Below are 9,135 nucleotides of genomic sequence, written 5' to 3' on the forward strand. Positions count from 1 at the left end.
CTGCTACACAGCAAGCTCTCCCAGCTACACATACCTGAATCCATCTGCAAACGGATAACCGATTTCGTAACGGACAGAAGACAGCGTGATAGACTTGGTAAACTCACATCAAGCTCTCTGACAGTCAGTACTCGTGCACCCTAGGGCTGTGTGCTTTCCCCACTGCTCTACTCACTTTACACCAATGACTGCATCTCCACAGATCCATCTGTTAAGGTTCTGAAGTTTGCAGACGACACAACAGTAGTTGGTCTCATACAAAACGGGGACGAGTCTGCATAGAGGCATGTGGTGGGACAGCTTTTCTCCTGGTGCAGCAGCAACAACTTGGAACTAAACGCTCTCAAAATTATGGAGATGATAATAGACTTTAGGAGATCTCCCCCGCACCTCCCCTTAACCATAAATGGATCCACAATAACCCAAGTAGAGTCATTCAAGTTTCTTGGGTCCACGATCTCAAACAACCTAAAATGGGACAACAACACTGCCACTATTGTCAAGAAAGCGCAACAGAGGATGTACCATCTACGGCAGCTGAAAAAGTTTGGCCTACCTCAAAATCTAATGGTGCAGTTCTACACTGCAATCATCAAATCCACCATAACATCATCTATGACTGTATGGTTCGGCTCCTGCTCAGCATTAGAAAAGGGGAGGCTGCAGCGCATCATCCGATCAGCGGAAAGGATAATTGGCTGTAGCTTGCCTTCCCTGCAGGATCTTTACGCTAGCAGGTGCAGAAAGAGAGCGACCAAAATTGCCTCTGACCCCTCTCACCCAGCTCACTCCATCTTCCAGCGCATGCCTTCAGGAGTAAGATTCCGGTCAATCGCTACCAAAACCTCTAGACACAGGAACAGCTTTTTTCCTCAAGCGGTAGCCATACTTAATGCTGAACCACGTTAGAGCTGCTAGGACTTGAAAGTAATCAGCACAGAACTGAAAATGAACAATTCTCACATTGCTTACTGCCACTATACTTATAATGTCCTTGACTTGTAATATACACACTGTCTGTCCTTGTATTGTTTTTGTTTGTGTTTGTTAAGCAACTGCCAAGACAAGTTCCTTGTAGGTGCAAACTTACTTGGCGAAAATAAATTGATTCTGATTCTGATATACACCATCAACACCTAGAAGATATTAATTGTTTTCCACAAATCTAAAAGAGTATTTTGAAGGTCTGTGTCTTGCTGAGGAGGTTCAGCTATGGAGATACGCAGCGAAGGATAGGTTGCACCCTTGTTAAACCAGTATTGAAGTAAATAAACCCATTACTTAGTGAGCTGTAAAAGTTCTCTTTCTCTGACAATACCTGGCCTTATTTTGTGAAGGGATAAGTGTACCTGATGTTTGATTTGTTTTAGGTCACTTGGCATTGTTCATGTGTGAAGACAATAAAGTGAAAGTCAATGTGCCTGATGCTAGGGTTTTTCACTTAGCTTGTTTTCACTTCAAATGATCACTCAGATTCAGGATTTTTTTTCTTAAACTTCTTTTGAAATTGATAGGACATTTGTAGTATAAAAACAGGCAGAGTGACATTTATCAACATCAGGCTAAAGTTTTTGCATAATTTGCTGTGATTTACAGTCACACTAAGCTCGCCATACAGGGTAGATTATGGTCTGCTATGCCAAGCCAATTAATCTCTATCTGAATGGAATTCAATATTGGAGCAATGGATGATTGGCAGATTTAATTATAGTGATCAAATCAGTCAGGTTAACCAGCTTAACCTATTGTTTCTCGGCCTTTTGGCTAAGATCAAGTGTAGCATCTGTTCTTATCAATTTAATATCTGCTATGTCCCCCATCTGGGGACCATATATTAAATTGATATTTGGAGCAGGGAGATGAAAGAAGAGCTTGCTCTGTCCAGTCCACACATCGACCTGGTATTGCAGTACCTCCAAGATCGTGCAACACCCCCCCCCCCCCCCCTCCCCAAATTAATTACTCAAGCTATCACAGGTTTATTATCATCCAGTTTCTTACAAGAGTGTAATCAAAGACCAAAAACACATAAACAGGGGGCTATACAAGGGTTGGTTGCTTTAAAGCACACTTGAAATTGATCAATATGTATTAACTAGGAATGACCATGTTTTAGAGCTATGTTTCTTTTTTTCTGTCTTTCTCTTATCTATATTATTCTAAAAAAAATGCGGATGGATATAAACTGTTATTTTAATATGCAGGTATGTCTGATTGTTCTCTACAATCAAAAGTTTTTTTTTAAAAACAAAACAAAATTTACAAGGTGGACACAGCTTCTTTAGTGTCCCTTCAACAGCCCCTCCTCCATGTTGGAGCTATGCCCTCTGTTCATTGCTGAAGGTCGCACGCTCTGTCCACTCCCTCATGCACATCCCACCACAGCTGTGTGCAGGGGCCTCGGCCAGGAGCATCCTGCGCATACAAATGTTTTCAAACTAAGCATACCTAGAACACTCTCCACCATGGCTGCTGTGCACAGCTGTTAACGATTTCAGCCCGCTGGGATTTTTCACCTTATGCAACAGAGCAATTTTCACCTCCCTTTTATTCGCTAATGACTTTATCATTAATTATCACAATGAATTGATCTATATCTTGTTTTTTTCCGCCACTAATTAGGCTTTCTTTGGGTGGTACATTTTGCTAAGGATTATTTGTTTCTAAATGCATTTTAACAGGAAAAGTAAGAAAAAAAATGGAAAAAATTCATCATTTCTCAGTTTTCGGCCATTATAGCTTTAAAATAATACACGCTACCATAATTAAAACCTATGTATTTTATTTACCCATTTCTCTCGGTTGTTACACCAGTTAAATTTTGTCCCTATCACAATGTATGGCGACAATATTTTATTTGGAAATAAAGGTGCATTTTTTCAGTTTTGCATCCATCACTATTTACTAGCTTATATTTTAAAAAATGGTCGTAATATACACTCTTCACATGCATATTTAAAAAGTTCAGACCCTTAGGTAACTAATTGTAATTTTTTTTTTCATTAAAAATTTTATTTGGGTAATTTTTGGTGTGGGAAATAAACAGTTAATTTTAAATGTAAAAACGTGTTTAAATATAGTTTACTATAGTGAGTTTGTTTGTTTTTTTCCAGTCCTCCTAGCTTCCCAGAAGCATATAGAGGACAGAAACTTTTTCTTTTTAGAAAGACTGCTGCCTCTGATGAGAGGCAGTCGGTTTTTCCGCTGGGGACTCAGATCAATTAACGGGAACCATGTTCCCATTGATTGATCCCTGGGCTACCGGGGGGGGGGGGGGGGGGCGTCACGGGGGCACGTGGGCGCTCCCACGATCACAGTAGCAGTACAGCAGCCGCCTGGATGTGAGGATCACATCCAGGCAGCATAAATGGTTAAGGAATGAAACTGAAACCCCAAGTGAATGCTATCAGAGCCTTGAAAAGACAACACAGCTTCAAAAGGGGTGTGCGGCTAGCAAAGATGAGGAGCCAGGTACTTCATGGTGACACTGAAGTAGTCCCAGGTATGGCCACTTGGTTAATTTTGGCTCGGTTCAGGTACCTTTTATTTGTTTAACCCCCCTGGCGGTAGGATTATGTCCGGATTTTAGGGTCTTTTTAAAAGACCCTAAAATCAGGAAAAAAAATCATGCCGCCAGAACGCCAGCAGCAGCTCCTGCTCTCACTCACCTCCCTTGGCTCCAGCATTGCAGTTTTACCTCCATCCTCCGGGTGGCGCTGTAACTCTTTGGTGAGATCAATGACGGCGATTCCTCCGAGGACAGGAAGGAGAATGGCTACCGACGTCTGGATCCCCCGGGAGGTGTGTAAAAACTCCAGCAGCGCGCTATACTCTGAATAGATCTCCCGCCGGCTAGCCCGAGCTTAGCTTGGGAGTACCGCCAGGGAGGTTAAATAACTATGTAGGATTACTATCTGACTACTACGTAACTAGGATAGCGATCTGAAGCCTTCTTTATACAGCACAGTCCTCAGTATCCGGCACCAGAATCACCTTACGCGGATACATGTGCTTGCTGGTTGCTTGAGCACCTGGCCGAAAATGCACAAACCTCCCCCTTGAAATACTTACCGAACCTCCAGCAATGTCTAGCAGCCTTCCTGTACCTCCTCTTGGACTCCAAGCCGCTTTCCAGCTACCACCGTACACGCAAGCCGGCATGTCACATGACCAGCATCTGGTCAGAAGACACGCCTGCTTCCATACATGGACGCTGGAAGCCGCTAGGAGCCCACAATGAGGTACAGGAAGGTTGCGAGACATTGCTGGAGGTTCAGTAACTATTTTACAGCTTGCCAGCACCCCTAAAAAGACCCCACGAAAAGGTCCCTGTTGTCCATCAGGCATGCCAGTTAGTTGAGACTTGCCTGAATTCCGGATAACGGGGACTCTAAATACATAGCTTGGAGCTTTCAACATCTGTAGAGTATATACAGAATGTATAAACTTTAATATCGCTACTTTCATGTTCATTCCTTAGACATAGCAATCACCCCTGCGACCCCTGCCATCACAGGGGGGGCCCAGAGGCTTTGAGGGGCTCTCCTCCTCCCTCTCCCCAACCGCCAGTTCAGCCAATTAGCAAAAAAACCTCCCTGATCACTCACAAAAAACGTGTACAGGAGCGTGTTATTTTTTTCATGCTTCCAGACGCTGCATAACAGCAGAAAACTCTCTGCTGCCATTTGCCAACACCCGATCACGTGACGCATATGGGGTTTGGCGACCAAGGGGGCCCCATGCGATCATTTTTGCGGGGGAAGGGGGGCTAATAAGTCTAGTAACGCCCCTGGTTCATTCTACAAAAAAAATGTGTGAGAAGAGTGGGAGAAATGTTTTTTTGGCAGTAATAATAATGTTTCCCAAACAATGAAAAATGTTCATAGTTCTGCTTTATGTGCTCAGTCAGGACAGTTTTGTGACTTCAGAGAAGCCGTAGCCATGGAGCTCTGCCCTTTACTGTAACACCACACAATCACCAGTAGCCTCCTATTCTGTCAGCTGCTCTCCATTGTCCTCTGTTTATCATTGCCACTACTCATTATCCCCTGAATACCCCCCCTCCTTATTGTTCCCCTACTGTCCCTCTTCATCCATCTCTGTCTGGCAGTGCTGGTGGTCTTCATCTTCTCAGTGTTACCATAATACCGTCTCCCTCACTGCTTACTGACCTTGGCCACATCATTTTCATGGACCCTGGCAGAATTATTTAGGTATTTTGTCCAAAAACAACACAACATTTTTCAGTTATGCAACTTCACTCTGTCACCAGTGCATTTGTGATCTGTCATGGAACGTATTATGGTCATCAGAGATGGATGACAGAGGATGCATCACATGACTGATGCTGGAATGGAAATTACATTAGATATTAAGGTAAGTAAGCTGATATGAGGATGGAGACAGGAAATCCACACTTAAATGTACTTCTATTAGGGAATATGTTTAGAACAAATACTGCATAATATGTCGGCGCTATATAAATTCATTAAATAAATACAATTAAATAAATAAATAAAATACAAGCACACATGAAACCTTTTGGGGGTAGCGTTGTATTGTGGCATAATGCTTTACAAACCCAAAGTGACATTACAAGATAAATGTGTATGTACAGTGCCAAGCACACAAATAACTAGACTGTGTTTATTTTTTTAAATTTTTTTTGTGCCTGAAAGAGATAAACTTCAGGCATGCGGGTGACAGCTTTTCTCTTGTCTAACCCTTCTCAGGATTATAGCCTAACCTCAATGATAAGGAATTACAGACATAAAACATTTCCTGCAGAGAACGACATATGAGAGCAGGGCATAGATTAAAAAAGTCAATAATTCATGTATTCCAGCTCTGGGATATTTAAAGGGACCCTGAGCAGTTTAGTTAAATCAAAATCAGCACTTACCTGGGGCTTCCTCCAGCCCTCCGTAGCCTGCAAGGTCCCTCAGCATCCTCCGGGCCCCCTCCGTAGTCCTGCTGGCGGAGCCGTTAGGGTGGAGACAACTGCGCATGTGTGGACTGGCCACGCTCCTGGCACAATCACGTGTGGGTCGCCGTAAGCCTCATGCGCTTGTGTAATTCCCTCTTTCGAGAACTGCATATGCGTAGGAGGATTACAGCGACACGCACATGATCGTGCCAGGAGTGTGGCCAGGCCACGCATGTGCAGTTGTGTCGACTTCCGCCGAAGTCGTCATGCTAACGGGGCTACCAGCGAGACCATGGAGGGGACCCCGGAGGACACTGAGGGAACTCACGTACTACGGGGGGCTTTAGGAAGCCCAAGGTAAGAGCTGATTTGGCTTTAACTACACTGCTCAGGGTCCCTAATAGACCACCACTGAGCAGAGACAATAAAACTACTTTGTAAATGTTTAAATATAAACTAAAAATAAAACCATTAGATATCTAAAGTCATTTTAGGAGTAGGAGGATTGATACAATTGCTTATCTCATCAGTTTATTTTCACCTCGGGCTCACTTTAATGCAGTATATCTTTAGCCTCATCTACACGCGTAGATGAGGCTGCGATCCGGCAGCTCGATTAGCCGCCGGATCGTCTCTTCCACGTACCCGCGCGTGCCCGCCGCGTCCCCGCTCGCCACGCGTGCGCCGCATTCGATTCCCCGCTCGGCCCCGCCGGCGCCGCTTATATTCCGCTCGATTCCCTGCCATTGTCTCCTCGCGGGGAGCGAGCAGGGAATCGGCGGAAGCAAGATCCGTCCTGTTGGATCTTATCAATCGAGCCGCATCAGCGGCTCGATTGATAGGGAGCATCACGGCCGCATCTACGTGTGTAGATGCTGCTTTAGTATGCGTTGCCTTTTTCCGCTTTTGGGAATCATTCAAGGATGATTATGTCATACACTGTTAAGCAGGCCATACACTGGCTCGATTCACGGCCGTTTCGACAGCAGATCCGATCCTGGGATCGGATCTGCTGCCAATCGCTTGCGCTAAACGCACCCGCCGATCCGATTCCCTCCCGAAATCGGATCGGACCGTCGATCGCGCCGTGCGGGAAATTACCCTCGATCGCCCGGCGGTAGGAGCGCGTCGCTTGCGGCGTACGATTCGGGCCCGATCCGAGCATGTATACATTACCTGAAGCTGGCTCCGGGGTCCTCTTCTCCTCGCTGCACCGCATTTCCGCATCTCCCAGTGTACGCTTATACTTCCTGTGTCACTCCGGTGACCAGGAAGTTGAAATAGAGGGCGCTCTATTTGAACTTCCTGGTCACGGAGTAACACAGGAAGCGCCGGGATGGAGCAAGAACAGCAGTGCGGTGCAGTGCAGAGAAGACGCCCGGGAGCCAGCCTCAGGTAATGTATACGGGGGGGGGGGGGGGGGACAGGCGGCAGGAGCAGCTGAACAGATTGTGATCGGTTTCAGGCTGAAATCGATTCACAATCTGTTTGCAGTAAAGGCAGCCATACGATCCCTCTCTGATCAGATTCGATCAGATAGGGATCTGTCAGCTGGTCGATCTAATGGCACATCGACCAGTGTATGGCCACCTTAAGAGCCGCTTCCCACAATATACAATTCTATAGTGCAATAATACAGTGATCAATTTGATTATACGATCAAGTCCATAATTAAACTAATTGCAAAGTTTCTGTTCATATTCATCATGTAATGATAATTTAATCAATTGTTTTACTTCAGGTTATTGACTGAAACAAGTGGAAAATTACAATCATAATCAACAATCTTGTGATTGTGATGACAAATGCATTTGACTAAAACATTAAATTGATCACAAGTAAAGATTGCTACCTTAGGGGTCTGGGTGCAGAGGTACTGACAAGGTAAGGTCAAGTAGATGCTGATTAGTCAAAGTTGATCAAAATTTTATACTAACTTTATGCAAATAGGAAATGAACCAATCAGCAGGTGCATTTGATTGATCCATTTCCAACTCGCTGAATAAAATAAAATTAGTGGGACAAACCTAAAGCAAGCTGAAAACTTATTAGGTAAGCTACAGTGAAATCTCGTTATAGTAAACTCGGATATAGTAGAACTTTTGGTATGGTTAACTAAATGTCCAGGTCTCGGCCAAGCACCATTATAAGTATATGGGAGTAACGCCTAGTATAGTAAACCTGGATATAATAGAACTTCTGCTATAGTGACCCTGTTTTTGACCACTGTGGAAAATCTTTGGAGGGAGCTGAAGGTTTCAGTTGCCAAAACATCAGCATTAAAACTTACTGACTTGGAGAGGAACTGAAAAAAGGAGTGGGCCAACATCTCTCCTGAGATGTATGCAAACCTTGTGGCCAACTATAAACGTCTGACCTCTGTGAAGAGTTTCTCCACCAAGTACCAAGTCATCTTTTGATGGGGATCAAATGCTTATTTCAATCATTACAAGTCTGACTTCGAGGGTTCTCTTGTTTTTATTTTGTCTCTTACAGGTACAATAAACCATTGCATTTATAGACTGGTCATTTCTTGGTTAGAGGGCAAATGAGCAAAATCATGAGAGAATCAAATACTTCTTTTAATCACTGTATGCATAATAACTCTGTTCAAATGGATCTCACAAGTACAACTAAATATTTGCATAACAGGCCCTTGCACGATTGTCATCCCACCCACCTAGAGTTTATACTATCACTCTGCTTTGTAAGATCTACACCTCTCTCTGTTGTTTCAGCATCTTCTACATGTTTGCATGTACACATGCTGTGTTTATTAATCATGGGCGTAGCCACTGTACATGCCTGTACATTGGTGTGAATAGTGCAAGTTTCCATCTGATTACTTGCCCTTATTGCTAAGCAACTTTAAGCTCTCTTCAGAAGAACAGAGTTAAAGATTGCCCAGACAGGGATGATCTCCGACGTTAATCACGAATAATCATGAGTGATTACTCGTGATTCATATAGTTACATAGTTATTTGGGTTGAAAAAAGACATACATCCATCGAGTTCAACCAGAGAAGAAAATACAACACCAGCCTGCTCCCTCACATATCCCTGTTGATCCAGAGGAAGGCGAAAAACCCTTACAAGGCATGGTCCAATTAGTCCCAAAAGGGAAAAAAATCCTTCCCGACTCCAGATGGCAATCAGATAAAATCCCTGGATCAACATCATTGGGCATCACCTAGTAATTGTAGCCATG

General features: G+C 44.0%; 1 non-coding gene across 1 annotated transcript; it reads left to right on the plus strand.

The window, feature by feature from the left end:
• Positions 1-1,744: 1,744 nt before the first annotated feature.
• LOC137533053 (U2 spliceosomal RNA) lies at positions 1,745-1,934 on the plus strand. Its single transcript, XR_011024124.1, has one exon. It is a non-coding gene; the product is annotated as a U2 spliceosomal RNA (small nuclear RNA).
• Positions 1,935-9,135: the final 7,201 nt, after the last annotated feature.

The sequence above is a fragment of the Hyperolius riggenbachi genome, chromosome 1 (genome assembly GCF_040937935.1).
Source record: "Hyperolius riggenbachi isolate aHypRig1 chromosome 1, aHypRig1.pri, whole genome shotgun sequence".
Classification (NCBI taxonomy): domain Eukaryota; kingdom Metazoa; phylum Chordata; class Amphibia; order Anura; family Hyperoliidae; genus Hyperolius; species Hyperolius riggenbachi.